The following is a 16389-nucleotide window of genomic DNA, read 5'->3' on the forward strand; positions in this document are numbered from 1 at the left end:
ATAAGGGGAAGTCTGGCAAAGTGAAAATAGATGATAATGATTCACTTCTACAAAGATGATGTAATCTCCAGGTTGTAACTATTATTGGCTTAGTTAGTCCTAAAGCTTAGTCCTGTTATGGTCCAGTATCATCAAAACACTTGCAAACCTCAAACAAACAAACAAACAAACAAACAAAAATGGGCTTTCTGAACCTTAAAAATTTCTAGATATATCCAAAATTGGGGATAGACACATTCAGATTACTCTCAAGACAAACTCAAGCCTGGTGGGTGTTGCTCAGTGGTTAAAGGTCAACCTATGAACCAGGAGGTAATGGTTTGATTTCCCATCAGGGCACATGCCCGAGTTGCAGGCTCTATCCCCAGTGTGGGGCATGCAGGAGGCAGTCAATGGATGATTCTTTCTCATCACTGATGTTTCTGTCTCTCTCTCCTACTTCCTCTCTAAAATCAATAAAGATACACTCAAGAAATAAAAAAAGACCAACTCAAGACCATCTATAGCACCCACTGATCAATGTCTAAGATGCTGTGGCTTGTGCATAAGATACGTGGACTTCTCAGATGACTGATCCTGGCTACCAGTGATGTGTTCTCACAATGGGTCCATCTGTCAGATGCAGCTAGTCATTTTCCTCCTGGGAAGCTCTAGGCCCATGGCAGAATAGCCAGAATTTGCAGGCCTATTTTTCCCCACTCCAATTTCCTTCAGCAAGCCAGACTGACATCCTATCTCCTAAAGTTTAGGACCTAAACTATACTCCTCTAGAGTGATGTGTACCTAAGGGAAACAGCAGTCACTGGTTATTGTTAAGTCATTGACTGCTGTAAAATACTAACATCTTAAGGCCAGCAAGTATCTGGGATTTATTTATCTTGTATAATTGAAACTTCGTAGCCTTGAGCGGAGGCCAGGGCTGGCCAGGGTGGGCGGGAAGGTTGGCTTCCTCCATTGCCAAACCTTAAATTGAACACCAAATTAAAAAGGGAATTAGATACAAAAGTTCCAGTTAAAATAAAAAGTGTTAGCTTTCCTGAACAAGATAAATATTTTAACACTGTCCTCCCTGCTGTTTAATTTCACAGAATGTATTCTTTACACAGTCTACAAGCACAGGTATAAATGATGCATATTGTTAATAGCATGCAGTGGTCTCACAGGAAGCAGAAGGTAGTTGTCAAATAAAATAAACATTTCATAAAAAATAAAAAATTGATTTGATTTAATACTTGCCAATAACCCACTTAATTGTCCAATTGAAGCAATGACATTATAATGACGCACTTACATACTACACTTAGATACTAATTATAGCACACTGGAGGAAAATAATTAAAGTGGTAAATATCTTGAAATGCTGCATAAGCTACAGCAATCGACTAAAATTTATTTTCACTGTATGAAACTCTTTTTAAACTCCAACAAGAACACTTTATTTCAAACAAGTGAAGAAAAATCTTTCACCTTCTGGTAAAAAATCTCTTAAAGACGAGATCCAAAATACAAACCCTACTCTCCTCACTGGGTAAAGCATGTAATTTTCCTCGTTAGGCGTGTGGGTTTAAAACAGCTGTCATGCCTATTTAATTATGGGCCCTTCGAGTCAAAATGATGAATTTTCATTTTGATAGCAACCACATTGAATGTTTATTTAGCAAGTGTAGGTAATTATTCCAGTTTTATTTGAATTTTCTCTGGAATTGGTTGCATATTGTTCATGAAAGGCTGTGATCTCAATAAGCAGCACTTCGAGGCCTCTCTTTCCTTCCTTCCCACCCCTAACCTCCTTTTTTTATGAGACTTTTCTCAGAATTTAAAAATCGATTTCTCACCCATTGCTGCACAAGCATTAATTCCATCTCTGGAGAAAGAGATGCATGAAAGTGTTGATGAAAAAACTTTTCTATGTTTCAGGGCAGAGGTCTGATAGCAAAAATGTCCTGCTCACCTTCTCCCATCCCTCTTCTTTAGCCCTTTCCTGTGAGACACGGAGCTCATTGCAATGGTTCTCAAAGGAGGCCATTCATTTACTAAAGGTAAGAGTCAAGCTGCCCACACTCCATCTGTTGATGTGAACTGGCTTTCAGGGCAAGGAATGAGGCAGAACTTCAAGCTCCTGCATTGAAAGCTGTACAAGTAAATGATAACTTTCTACCATGAGAGCATGTGAATATCCGGGAAGTGTTTTCATTTTATTTATCTTGCTCGAGCATTACAATAATAATTTGAGGTAGGTAGGGAAGACTTATTTCTATTTTAATTAATGAAAAAAATGGATTCTTAGAGCTTTAATGTACTTGGTCCAATCAAATAACTATAAGACATTGGGATCTGGAATCCAAAATTCAGAGTGTCTAGCACAGTATTGTTCACAAGATAGCCTCGCCTCTGATACATTGATGGGGCAGAAAAGAATCTAGAAGCCATAGAGGAAGGCTCACAAGAACTATTTTAGGGTTGCTAGGTAAAATACAGGTCACCCAGTTAAATCTGAGTTTCATATAAAAAAAACACACACTAATATTTTTTAATTTTTTGTTTAAAACTTTATTTTTTAATTACAGTTTACATTAATATTATTTTGTATTAGTTTCAGGTGTGTAGAATAGTGGTTAAATAATCATATATTTTACAAAATGTTCTCCCCAATATTTTTAGTTACCCACCTGGACCTGTACATAGCTAACCATGTTATTGATTGTATTCCCCATGCTGTCCTTTACAACCTTGTGACTATTTTATACCTACCAATTTGTACTTCTTAATTCCTTCAGCTTTTTCACCCAGTCCCCCAAGCTCCTTGCACTCTGTCATCCATCAGTCTATTCTCTGTATCAGTCTGTTTCAATTGTTTGTTCCATTATTTGTTTTTTAGATTCCACATGTAAGTGAAATCACATGGTATTTGTCATTTTCTGACTGGCTTATTTCACTTGGCCCAATATCCTTTACATCAGGGATCACTACATTAATGTTAATGTTTAAATATAAAGGGAACAAATTATTTAATCTGTTCTAAAATAATCCATCTAAAAAATAAGAAGGAACAAGTTAGCCGAAAGAATGAAGTTAAGTTTTAAAGGAGAAAAATCATCTCCTTAGATCTATGACATTCATATATTGTGACCTTCACAGAGAAAAGCACCTGGGACCCCACTCATTCCATTCATTTACTTATTCGATCATATCTTTGTATTTTAATTTTCAAGAGGGTTAGTGGTATACCAATAAAGTGTGACTTTAATGACCAAAAAGAGAAAAAATGTCATTTTTCTCATGACTCACACTGGCTTTCTTGCTGTTCCTGACAACACCAGGCATGTTCCTACCTCAGGGTCTTTGCGCTTGCATAACACACATCCTATTCCTGGAGGTCACATGCTCACCACCTATCTCCCTATCTTTGTGAGACGTTCCTTGACTGAGCAATGAAAAATTTCCATGCTTCCTCAACTCATGCCACATTTCCATTAATTTCTCAACCCCTCTCATATGTTCTTTATTCTATATACTCTTATTGCTTAACATTATCAAAGATTCCACTTCTTCTTAAAAAAATTGCCTATTTCAGTTGCAAGGCCAAGGCTTTTTATCTGATTTGTTCACGTCAGTCCATAAGTATTTTTCCAGAGAATGAATGAATGAACATGTATTAGTATATAAAACTTGGATATTAAGAGTTACAATGGAATAGGGTTAGGATTTCAGGGATTGACAACATTTCATAGGAAACAACTTGAAAAACAAGTATCTATATAAAAATATGTCTGCTTCTAGCTTTCCAAGAAAGCAACATTCTTCCCATCAAAAGGGCCTTAAATTCTGCCCCTTAGTCAGAGTACAGTGAAGGAGGCCAGTCCAAGGATAGCCACATTAGACAGAGAGGGCTCGGACTACAGGGCCCCAGCATTGCGTGGACACTTCTGGTGTTGCCCAAACATTAAGACCTCTCAGCCATCAGTTAAAAAACAAAATGAAACAAATAAACAAACAAAAAGAATGAAAAGAAGAAGCCAAGATCCCATAGCTGTTATCCAGACTGCCCAAGGCCAGAACAACATGAGACCCTCACAAGACAGACTAATGTACGTAAGAACCATGTCCTTAGCTGTCCAGGTCATCACTTGTTCCTTGGCAAGGAGGAAATAAAGACATCCATCTGTTTCTGAACTTGAACCCTGCATCTAATTCACCTGGTAAACATCAGTTCTGTAGGTTTTAGTGTAAAGTGATCTAAGGTGTAACCCTTTAAATAGTCTTCGACTGACTATCCTTATTAATTAATAGTTTAAACAAAATCTTTGACATGTGTTTATTTCTTATCTCATGAGGATTAATGATATGAAATTTTTTGAAGGTTTTACATTTTACATTTGTTTGTATTACATTTTAAAGCCTTGAGTAACACCTACTTTCTAGTTATGTGATAATTAAGATAATTTAAGTAATGGATTTATCACAGTGGCTAGCACTTACTGTGACTATTATTTTACTATATACAACCTTGTAAAGTGTATTATAAGTCAGGAAGAATCACAGGAAATCTTGAAATGGCAAAAAATAAAAAGAAAGAGAGATGACTGGATGTTCTATCTAACGTATCAGCTTGCCTGTGACATTCATTGTCTTTGAGCTATTTTACAACTTCATAAATGCTATTAATGCAAATCATTCCTGTCCATAGACACGCAAATGATTTTTGGCCAGTGAGGGTGCAATTGATGAAGACCCCGCTGACTGGTTGTGAATCTACTGAGGAATTAATCTCAGCATTTCCAGTTGCCAGTGTAGGTGTAACCCTTTAAATAGTCTTCGACTGACTATCCTTATTAATTAATAGTTTAAACAAAATCTTTGACATGTGTTTATTTCCTATCTCATGAGGATTAATGATTCTTATCTTCTCAATATCTTTAACAAAGATATAGTTCCTATCATAAGCCATGGTTTCAGTAAGAGGCAGCTAGGCATTCTATTATTTTATCAATGTTTCTTTTAATAAATATTCAGAGGGTGTTAATTTATGTGAATACAAATTACCCAATACTCCATTTAAAATAAACAATTAGAGAGAAAATGGTGAGAGAGAAAGCCGAGTAGACGTATACTGATAGGGGAACGCCTAAGGAAGGAGGAGTCGGGAAAGAAACCAAGATTGTGAAAGGCCTGCGGAGCCAGATGGAGGAGTTTGGATCTGGTTCTGAGACTCTGGGCTCCATTTGAACAGCAATGGCACCACTGCAGAGCTCTTATTTGTTCTAGAACATTGCAGCTCTCCCTAGTGCGGCCTATTACACTCTTCTTTCTGAGCAGACCAGGCCCCATGGATTTGGTAACTTATTTGTAACTTAAAGTCTGCTCCAAGTTACCCCACAGGTGATAGCAAAGCTCTCAAATGCTTTGCTTCTCCCGATTTCATGTCAATAACTGATACCCTGTTACTGATGGGGATGATCTGTGATGGGCGAAAGAAATAGTTGGATTGCGTGAGCCAACCTGCGTCCCCCCCCTCCCGCCCTCCACCCCCTTCCCTGAGGTTAAAATTCAGATGCTCATAGAGGGCAAGTACAGACTGAACTAGATCAGGACTAGTTTCTTAGCTGGTCCTTTTTGAAAGAGTTATAATTTTAGAGTTTTGATTAACCACTGCTTCATGTGATGATTAAATAAGAAATTTTAAGTGAAAGCTTACCATAGTGGCTAGCCCTATTAGCACATTCCTTCACATCCTTCCTTACAGAAATTTGCCCAATGAGTCCTTTCTCTGGGTAAGTTGTACCCTAAAATACTAACACATGACTCATATAGAAATGGGAAGATTTTGAAACACTAGCCATTAATCAGTTTTATAAGGCTCTACCAGGGTCAGTGTACCCCGTGAAATTCCTCCAGCCCGCAGGCAGTGCAGGGTCCCAGGTCATGAGAGAGTCCACTCTGACTTTTAGGGCATGGATTCAAACACATGGCCTGCTTAAAACAAATTTTATTTTATTTTTTTATCTCAATGACCCCCTGGGATCAACGTTTTGAAATGTCTACACTGCTCTTAAAATCATGGTTGTGAAATGTGATGCTGTGATTTTGGTTAAAATCACCGAGTGGATTGAAAGCTGCAATGGAAGGCAGATGGCAAAGCCCCCAGGGCTTCTGGGATGGGAATCCCCTGCATGTGTTAGGCCTGGGCCATCAACCTATTAAGTAACTCCCCACTCGCAGTGTTAGTAAACCCAGATGCAGACACCACAGATGGCAAGGGTTTTGGAGGGAGAACTCTGGAAACATTTCTGAGATCAACATCTGACTCTTCACAAGTTGGCCACCTCGACAATGTGCTCTGTAGGAACACGAAAAAGTAGACTAACAAGTAAAGACGGGAAGGTGCAGAGTCCCTGGAATCCTACCCCAGTAACCAGATTAAAAGACTCTTCCAGAAAAAAAAAGAAGAAAAAAAAAGAATGTGGGCCATGCCCATTCAAGTTCCCTCCTGTCTCTAGAGCATCTTTCACAATAGAGACAGCCCGTCGGTGGGGGTGTAAGTAGACCAGGAGCTAAAACAGGGGTCACAGTGTCATTACTTAAACATCCATCTGTTTCTGAACTTGAACCCTGCATCTAATTCACCTGGTAAACATCAGTTCTGTAGGTTTTAGTGTAAAGTGATCTAAGAAAAAACAGAAACAAACATTTACTTAATATTTTAATCTCTCTTATACATCTCTCAATAATCCCATGAGATTAACACTTATTATTTCCAATTTATACCTGAGGTTACTGGTGTCTGGGAGCTTAAGTAATTTGTCCAAGGTAGTCATAACACCCAGGAAATAATAGCACCGAGATTCCAACCCAAGTAGCCCAATTCCAGAACCCAGAGCTTGATCACCATTCTCTGATTCTACTACCCTTGGGGAGAAATTTAACCCTCACTTATAAAACTGAGTCTAGACATGAACGAAATCAGACTCACTGAGATAAATCACATTCATTTAAGCACAAGAGAAAGAACACTGAAAGTGTCCCACAAATATGCTTCCTGAATCCATTTAGAGACTGGCTGTATCTTACGGGACAGTGCAAAACCAGAAAGAATCCAGACCGGTGTTTCAACAAAAATGGCCCCAGCGAGGAAGAACTCAGAATCCTCAAGGGCAGTGAGAATATACAACCATGAACAATATACAACCATGACCAATATACAACCAATACAAGAGTCCCGGGCAGTGTCTACATGTAGCAGTTTGATACTAATAACTAATTTATGGAATTTATACTGGGATTAGGACATTGTCCCAAGCATTCTACATGTGTTAACATATTAAGTATTCATAAAATTCCTATGACATGGGCATATTATTATCCACATTTCATAGATGAGGAACTAACTCCAGGCGCACTCCAGCTCATGCAGGAAGTGGGGAGCACCTCTTGGAATGCAGCCCCACAGTGTGGCTCCAGAACAAACATGTCAAACTCACAGCCCGCCTCATTTAGGGCGTGCAGTCCACCGGCCGAGAGTTTGCTTGCTCTAGAGCACATGTGTCAAACACAAGGCCCGCGGGCCAAATCCAGCCCGCCAGGCCTTGCAATGTGGCCCGCACCGCGCTGTCATCACTGCACTCCGCTGTCAGTTTATGACATTGTCAGTTTATGACTGTTCAGTAAACCATTCGGCCCGCGATTTAGGCTGGATTTTAGATTTTGGCCCCTTCTCTGATTGAGTTCGACACCCCTACTCTAGAGGCTATGTTCCAGACCGCTATGCCATGTCCTATTTTTATTTTAATTTTTATTTAAAAATATTTTTATTGCTGAAAGTATTACATATGTTACTCCCCAACCCATAAACCCCTGCAACTCTGGCCCTTAGCTCTAGGCCTTCACTGCACTACCGTGTCCAAGGGTTATGCATATATGCCACAAATTCTTTGGTTCATCTCTATGTCAATCTTGAGTGTTAGCTACTTTTCCCTAAAGGTGCCATTAGCCACAGTTTTCCACAGCCTTATGGTTGTAGTCCTACCTTATATCTGATGGTAGCTTAGCTGGTATCACAAGATACTTCATTTCCTAGGACTGTCATAACAAAGTATCACAAACCGTGTGGCTTAAAACAATAAACGTTTTGCTTTCACAGTTCTCGAGGCTGGAAGCATAAGATCAAGATTGTCAGACAGGGAGGATCCCCTAGAAAGCTCTAGAGAAGAATTTCTTCCTGCCTCTTCCAACTGCTGGTGGCCCCAGGTGTGCCCTGGCTTGTGGAAGAGTCACCTCAATCTCTGCTTCCCAGGGCTTTCTTCTGCGTGTGTGTCCCCCTGTGTCCTCTCCTCTCCTCACAAGGACACCACTCATTGGACTTAGAACCCACTCTAAATCAAAGATATTTCGCTTTGAGATTCTTAAGCTAATTATGTCTGCAAAGTCACTATTTCCAATGAGGTTACATACTGCATTCTGTGGACATGAATTTTGAAGGACACTACTAAATTAACGTCAGATGCAAACAAGAATTGTACAGTCGATCCCTTTCTGAAATTCATCCACAAAATCATAGTCATAAAAAATGGTTGTTTTAAGTCACTGAGTTTTGTAGCAACAGAACGCCATGTCTTTCTATTTTATGGCATTGCCTGTTTTCTCAGAAACTGTAATATTGAAGACTTGCAGCATATATTCAGAGAGTTATTTTAAAAACTATAACCTATATTTACAAACAACTATATTCTTTATTCACCTCACAGAAAATTATATTTGTGAACTACCAAGCACAGTAGACATCAACACCTGTTAAGTTTTTGTATTATTAATATTGCTAGATCTACAAAGATTTATTTAAAAGTATGTTTTTTTAAATAAAAAAACTTAATCCTGTCTCTATTCTCTTGAGCTAAGTCTCTAAATACGGGTATATGTTTATTTGTATATTTGTCTTTCATAACCTCTTGGGGTCACTCCCAAAATTCAGCCTTGTCCTTGGCATGCATTATGAGAGCACATCATAAACTGTAGAAGGATATGCTGACTTGGCATCAGTCACATACATGTTACCAGTTCTACCAGAAGGAAGGCATCTTTGGTTTGTGTAGGTATGTAGATGTGTGTGTGTGTGTGTGTGTGTGTGTGTGTGTGTGTGACATTGCATAACAATTAACAACACAGGCACATGTCAGCTACTGTGTTCTCTCTTACAGTTTACTTAACTAAGGCAGAAGTGGAAAATCATCAGCCTACTGAATATATGTCTTGGACTTGATATATCCAGTGAGCTGATCTAAAATCTAATCCAAGGGATAACATTATTCTGCTCATTATTTTTGGATATATCAATTTCCCAAACCTAAGGGTTAAGTCACCAAGAACATACCATCTAAAGGATTAGGGCTAAAGAGCAGACAGAGAACTTACAACAATGTTTATTGCTTGTTTTAAATCATAGAGGTTTTCTAAAACCACAACCCAACCAAAGAGCATGGTCTGCTGGAAGTCTAGTAAAATATGAGAAATTGCTCAGTCATCTCCCTCCTGCCCAACATCTCTTTAATTCTCTTGGTATATGTCTTCCTTTCATTCTCAGTGCAGTATCTCAGTTCCATTCTTGGTCTATTAACTTTTCCCTAGTGACTTTTGTCCTTCCCATTTCTTTTTCATGTTAACCCATTTGACACTTTCATTTAAGTGTCAATTCACAAGCAATTGCAGTATTTTTCAAATGTATATAGTATCTATAATGACTATTTTAAAAATTCCTAATTTTTCGATGGTTATCTCAAATAGTAATGTAAAATTATTGAACTAAATTACATTATTTACATCTCTATGTCTGATAATTCTGATAATTTATTTTTGCTTCAGGCCAACTACTTTTATGTTTTAGATTGTACGCTTAATTATGCCACATTAAAAAAAAGTTTTTCTAATACATAAGAACATAAGTACCATATACTTTTTTTGTTTGTTTATTTATTTTTTAAAAATCCTCATCCAAGGATATTTTTCCATTGATTTTTAGAGAGTGAAAGACAGAGAGAAAGGTAGAGAGAAACATTGATGTGAGAGAAACACGTTGATTGGTTGTCTCCTGCATGTGCCCTGACCAGGGCCTGAGCTGGGGAGGATCCAGCAATTAAGGTGCATGCTCTTGACTGGAATTAAACCTGGGACCCTTCAATCCAGGTCGACACTCCATCCACTGAGCCAAACCGACTAGGGTGCTACCATATTCTTTTTAGAAAGAAAACACATTTCATTAACTGTTATTACTTTAGGAAGACTCATTTTGAATTTGTAAAGAGCCTCAATTAAATATGTATGCATTTTTTCATAAAATTTTAAATTTTTATCTAAGAAGAGACAACTGTAACGAAGCCAACACCTCACCTAGTAGAGGTCTTTAGAGATCTAATTTGTAGGAATAATAAAGTGTATGAGGGCATGTAATAAAGTATGAAGCATAAAAATTTACTCACCAGAAATTCTTCAAAATTCTAAAAAAAAAAAAAGCATTCAGAAATAATTATACTTTCCAGTGTAGACTATCTGTTGAGTAAAGGTAGGGGAAATGAATCTGCTGGGGCCTCCAGCTGTCCTAGAGTGACCCCATATGGCCTTTAAGTGTGAGTAGAGTATAAGAAGTTAGTTATTTAATTGTTGGCTTAAATGTGAATGAACAAGTGTGGTGAGTGCCACTATGGAAAAGCATAGCATGTGATGGGAGCATGTCATTCGGGGCCCTGATCTAAATTGTGGCTTTACATTTGAAAATTTTATAGTTGATTTTATATTCTTTATTTTGTAAGAAGAAATGGATTATTCAGCCAAACTTCACTAATTTACCCAGAGTAGGTCTGAATTCAGGTTTGTCTTTTCACTAAGAACAAAGACATTTCAATGAATGGTCATCCCAAAAACAAAATGAGAAGGTGATTAAAACACCAAATGAAGAACGCTGGCTTTTTTTCATTCAGAGAACTGCCCTTCAGCAAACAAAAATAGCTCCAATCTATGTGCCCCGTCTATAGTAATAAAAGGGCAATATGCTAATTGGCCCGAACATCCTTCCAGGTGTCATTGCAGATGTCCTTCTGGACGAAGCTGTGGCTGAAGCAAAGCAGCCGGGTCCCGGGTGCCGGAGGGAAGCCTGTGCTGGCAGTAGGGGAAGGAAGGCCTACCCTTGCACGAATTTTTGTCCATTTGGCATCTAGTATTTAAATAAATTTGCTGACATTTATAATATATATGAGATGCACTCTGAGTTATAGGAAAAAAGCAAACAGACACAGAGGTTATTTCATATACAGTATAAGATAAACTCAATTATATCCCAAGAAAGACTTGTAATCTGACACAGGGCATTTTCCCGCCTTTCTTCCTGATCCTTCAGGGGTCTTCAAACTACGGCCCGCGGGCCACATGCAGCCCCCAGGGGAGTCTGATCCTGCCCGCCAGGTTTTTTGGGCAGTGAGCGCAGCCGAGGTGTTACAGTAGGAATTAGTAGTTCATATAGTCCGGCCCTCCAGCTCTCTGAGGGACCGTGATCTGGCCCCCACTTTAAAAAGTTTGAGGACCCCTGTATCTCTCCTGAGCCTGCCCTTTTGCACACCATTTGGTTCTCACTGGTTGTACTCCAACTGAGAATCCTGAGGTGCAATCACTTCTTTTCTCCGGTGAACTGAAGTTGCTTGAATTTAAACTTCAATTCTTCTTGAAAGTCTTCCCAAATTACACCTTTCGCCTCCAATTTAGATCAGGGCCCCGAATGACATGCTCCCATCACATGCTATGCTTTTCCATAGTGGCACTCACCACACTTGCTTGTTCATTTCCCAGTTGGGCCATGAGCTCTGTTTATGGTAGCAATCTAATCCATCCACACTGTGCAACCTTGTATCTCAAGGACCACTGTATCCCATATAGAGCCTGGCACACAGCAGTTGCTGCAATAACATTACTTGACTTACTGTCAATCTAAAGACAAGGTCCATGTTCTCATTGTTTCTGTTTTTTCTTTTCTTTCTTTTTTTCATTCCCCCAAATAGTTGTTACGTAAAACTTTTAAACATTATAAAACCTTACTTTTAGACATGGAAAATTTATTAATGATAATTGGGTTTATTTTACATGCACTGGGAGAGATATTTAAGCTCACTCTGAGAAGGAAATTATAAACATTAATTTTTTTTAAAATCTCCTTAGTAAATCACAATGGAAAACAAGCCAACACACCCTGAGGGAACTTGACTCACCTGAGGTGGGGCCTGAGCCTTCCCAAGTCTGGAAGGCAGATGTTAACAGTTCTTCTGCCAGTAGTTTCCAGAAAAGAGCATGCTCTTCTGATCCTTAGCTGAACACAGAGGCTTAGGGAAAAGGTGAGGGCAGGGCATGAGCACTGCAGCGAGGACATCTGACACGTCCAGCATCTGCCACTCCACCCACAAGTCCTTCTGTGCCTGGAACCTGGAGCCCGTCACTTAAAATCCAGCACAGGGAATGGCAGCACCTCATTTTTGGCTGGAAATCTTTAAGAACCCCCAGGGCTGAGGTTAATTTTTCTTCCAGGTGCTCATCCTAATAACATATCTTGGGCACAGGATGAGCTGATTTCCCAATTCTGCAGCTTCCTCTAGCAAAACCTGAGTTTTTGTGTCTTCTTTTTTTAAATTAAAATGACTTGTATCTCTTTATTACTTTTACAGTCTTTTTGTTAACTCAAAATTATGGAATTGAACTCTAGGGCCCATGTTTTCCAACTGTCTGGTTTAAACTAAGTGTGTGAAGGAGGAGTAAAGGGGAAAAGATCCAGTTTCTTGAAGCCCTTCTAATGCCTATCTTCCCTTTCATTCTCCTGACTTTCCTAAATTCCTGAGCAGGAGTTCTTACCATGAGGATCACCGGTATCCCTGCAGATTCTTGGATCAGTGTGTACAATGATCTACAACTTCATGTGTAGAGCTCTCAGGAACCAACAAGCCCTAAGACTAGGAAGTACTGCTCTATAGGTATATGTGCTACCTTCAGACTCCATCTCTTGCCAGCCTTCTTTTCTCATCTTTTTTTTTTCATGATCAAAGGATTCAACCTTAGCAAAATAACTTATACCTGATATAAATTTATAGGATGATTCATTCACTGGTTCAACAGGTAGAGTCCCTACTATGCACTGGGAACTCTTCTTGACACTAGAGATACAATATTAAACAAAATGGCTACAAGATGCATTATTCGCTAAATACCTACTCTTTATGAAGTATTTTGTTAAGTGGTTATCTCCTTTAATCCTCATGACAAATTTATGAAATAGGTACCATTATTATACTACTGTATAGATAAGAAAACAGTGGCAGTAACTCATCCAGGCCCGCATAGTTCAGTAATAATGACTGTAGGGGCTGGAGGCACCTCTTTAAGTGATGTCGTCAAATTATTTGAGGGATACAATGGAAAACTGAAGTCAACCAAGCCCAAAAGCCCCAGTCCTAGAGAATGACCAAACACCAGGGGCTATGATCCTGAATAGTGTATGGTCCATTCCTCAGCGTTCAGAAAGGTTAGGGAACTCTGGGCCTATCTAACAATGGAGATGTGAAGTAGGGTGGCAAAACTTCTTCTGAGTAAAAAGAATTGAGGTGCAGGTGGTAAGCAGCAAAAGATGAAGTGTGGGGTTTAGGAATAGAAGCCTCATTTGTTAGCCTCTGCGATGTGTATGGAAATTGCAGATGTATCATCTTTGGCCAATTTTCCTCTCTGCCCTCAAATTCATGGACTCCTGATTATTTATCAGCCATCTTTCTCTTCCCCACCTCCCCACGTAGGTCTCATCTTTACTTACAGGAGAATAACAGGTCCTACTAGCAGAGCAGCATGCGATTAAATCAACAACAGTATTTTTAGCCAGGCTTCATTAAAGATTCAGCACAAGGCCAAACTGTGTTAGTCATAACATCTGAGTAAAAGCACAGGTTCCCTTTTCATTCATTTTAATTAAAAAATAGATTTACATATATTTACAATGGTCGCTGTGTGCCCAGAAACAATCTTTTCTGCAGCTTAATCAAGCCACTTGCCAAAAATCTATGTGTTCAAATAGGTTTCAGCTCTTCCTTACAGCCGCCTCCAATGGGGTTCCTCCTCCTCCTCCTCCTCCTCCTCCTCCTCCTCTTCCTCCTCCTTCTCCTCCTCCTCCTCCTCCTTCTTCTCTCTTTTGTCCCAGACATCTCCCATTTGTATGTTTCGTCCTGTTGCTTCCAGAGATTAAAGATTTTGTACATATATTGATTAAATTTCCATTAGATCCATAAAATATTTTAAAATCATCATCATTTTGTTTTGATAGCCTTTTATCAAGAGTCATCTGAGAAGTCTGGGGGCTTGAAAATTAGACAAAATGGATCTAGAACTGTTCTGTCAACACAGTGGCCACTCAAAAGTGCACGGTGCCACATGTGAAATCAGATTTTGGATATACAGTATTAGATTACTTTAAAATTAATTTTGCTGATTTTTTAAATGTGGCTACCCACATTTTTAAAATTATACACTGCATATGTTGTTCACATTACATTTCTACTGGACAGTGCTGAGCTACACAGACATTCTTTTCCTTCACTATGCTCAGCCGAACAAAAGAATGTCAGCCTGATTCAGACTTAGGTATGCTGTTTATGCACTGAATAAATAAACATTAATGTTTGTTCAGGCAGTACGTGGAAACTATCAATGCAGATAAAATTGTAGATGTGTATTATAGACTAAATTAAAATAAATTTTTTAAATCATTGTAAATCACAGATATATTGAAACGATGAACATTAGTTAAGTTTTTGTACTGGGCACTAGTTTCATATTACTTTTCCACTGGACATGCTGAGAGTTATAATTATAAATACTGTTCTGAGAAAATGTTTCTGGGAGGGGCTAAGGCCTTGGCTATTTGCTCAGTTTTGACCCTCTCTTAAAATATGTTTTTAATTATTTATGGACTATGACCACATCACAAATCCACAGTGTAAATCCCATGTGCCCACAGAGCTAATGTACCCTAGCTGCTCTTTTTATGAACATACACCAATCAAATATCAACCCACAAATCAACACTCATGAATGTTTCCTTGGATACTAGAAAAATTGACTTAAAGACCAGGTCTAGAATTTCCTTTTTACTCATAGCCAACTGTCCATGAGCTTGAACACATCAGATGTAATCTGACACTGATAAGATACATTATGCACACCACATATATGTTTATACATAGACTCACACCCCACAAAATAATCAGGAAAATGAGGCATTCATGACTACTCTACAGACATTTATTGATTCCCTGGCATATGGCCAGCATTACCCTAGGCATGTGGACCTGTGCCTTAAAAGAGTTTCTAAGGTGCTTGGACTCTAAATTTCATTTGTGCCAATGCCAAGGTGAAGGGCATTTTCCTGCTCTTTCCCTGTCCCTCTAAGCTGACCTGGCACCCTTATGCCTAAGCTTGGGGAAAATAAGGACTGGCCATTGGACAAGCAAAGGAGACTGGAAATAAAACCTTGGGTCCAACAGTGGTGCCAGAGATAGCAGCAAACTCATCTTGGATAAATATCCCAAGAATATTTACAATCCACTGTTAGAAAATACAGACTCTTGCCCTAACCAGTTTGGCTAAGTGGATAAAGCATCAGCCTGGGGACCGAAAGGTCCCAGGTTCGATTCCGGTCAAGGGCATGTACCTTGGTTTCAGACATATCCCCAGTAGGATGTTTTTCTCTCTCATCAATGTTTCTAATTCTCTATCCTTCTCCCTTCCTCTCTGTAAAAAAATCAATAAAATATATTTTATAAAGAATTCAGGCTCTTGAGTGAGATATGTGGGTTTGAACTGTTTCACTTCTGATTAGTTGGTGATTTTAGGCATGTCACTTACCTAATATCAGACTTAGTTTCTTCCTATGAAAAGTGATGATAATTATAGTTCCTAACTATTACAGTTATTATAAGAATTAAATAAAGTGATACCTATATGTTCTTAGTTTAGCATAGTCCTGCCCTGCCTGGGCTTTACCATGAAGCCCTTATCCCCAAGTTTTCATCTGACATGTTACATTACAGGCACTGACCTTTGAAAGGCTTTTCTTTTCTCAACCTATGAAGTCTGTGGTCCTTTCCCTTCTATCTCCCCCCCTTTCCTCTTCCTCTCTCTCCTCCTGCTCTTCCTTCTTCTTTTCCTTTTAAAAATGCAGATTATAACAATGAGTTCATGGTTAGGTAATTCACTTAAGAAAACACTCAATTAAAAATGAACTGATTACCTTACTTGATGTAAACACTATGAAGAATTCTCTCTGAAAGTACTATTATGTAGTACACCCATAGCATTCTTTAAGAATAAGTACCAAATCACCCC

General features: G+C 38.8%; 1 protein-coding gene across 1 annotated transcript in view; it reads right to left on the reverse strand.

Moving 5' to 3' along the window:
* Nucleotides 1-900: 900 nt before the first annotated feature.
* RANBP3L (RAN binding protein 3 like) overlaps nt 901-16389 on the reverse strand; it is a 463124-nt gene continuing 447635 nt past the window's right edge. The window contains exon 14 of the transcript XR_014794854.1: nt 901-949. The gene's annotated coding sequence lies outside the window, so the exon portion shown is untranslated. The remainder of the gene's footprint in view (nt 950-16389) is intronic.

The sequence above is a fragment of the Pipistrellus hanaki genome (genome assembly GCF_964339955.1).
Source record: "Pipistrellus hanaki genome assembly, chromosome: 4".
NCBI classification, from domain to species: Eukaryota; Metazoa; Chordata; class Mammalia; order Chiroptera; family Vespertilionidae; genus Pipistrellus; species Pipistrellus hanaki.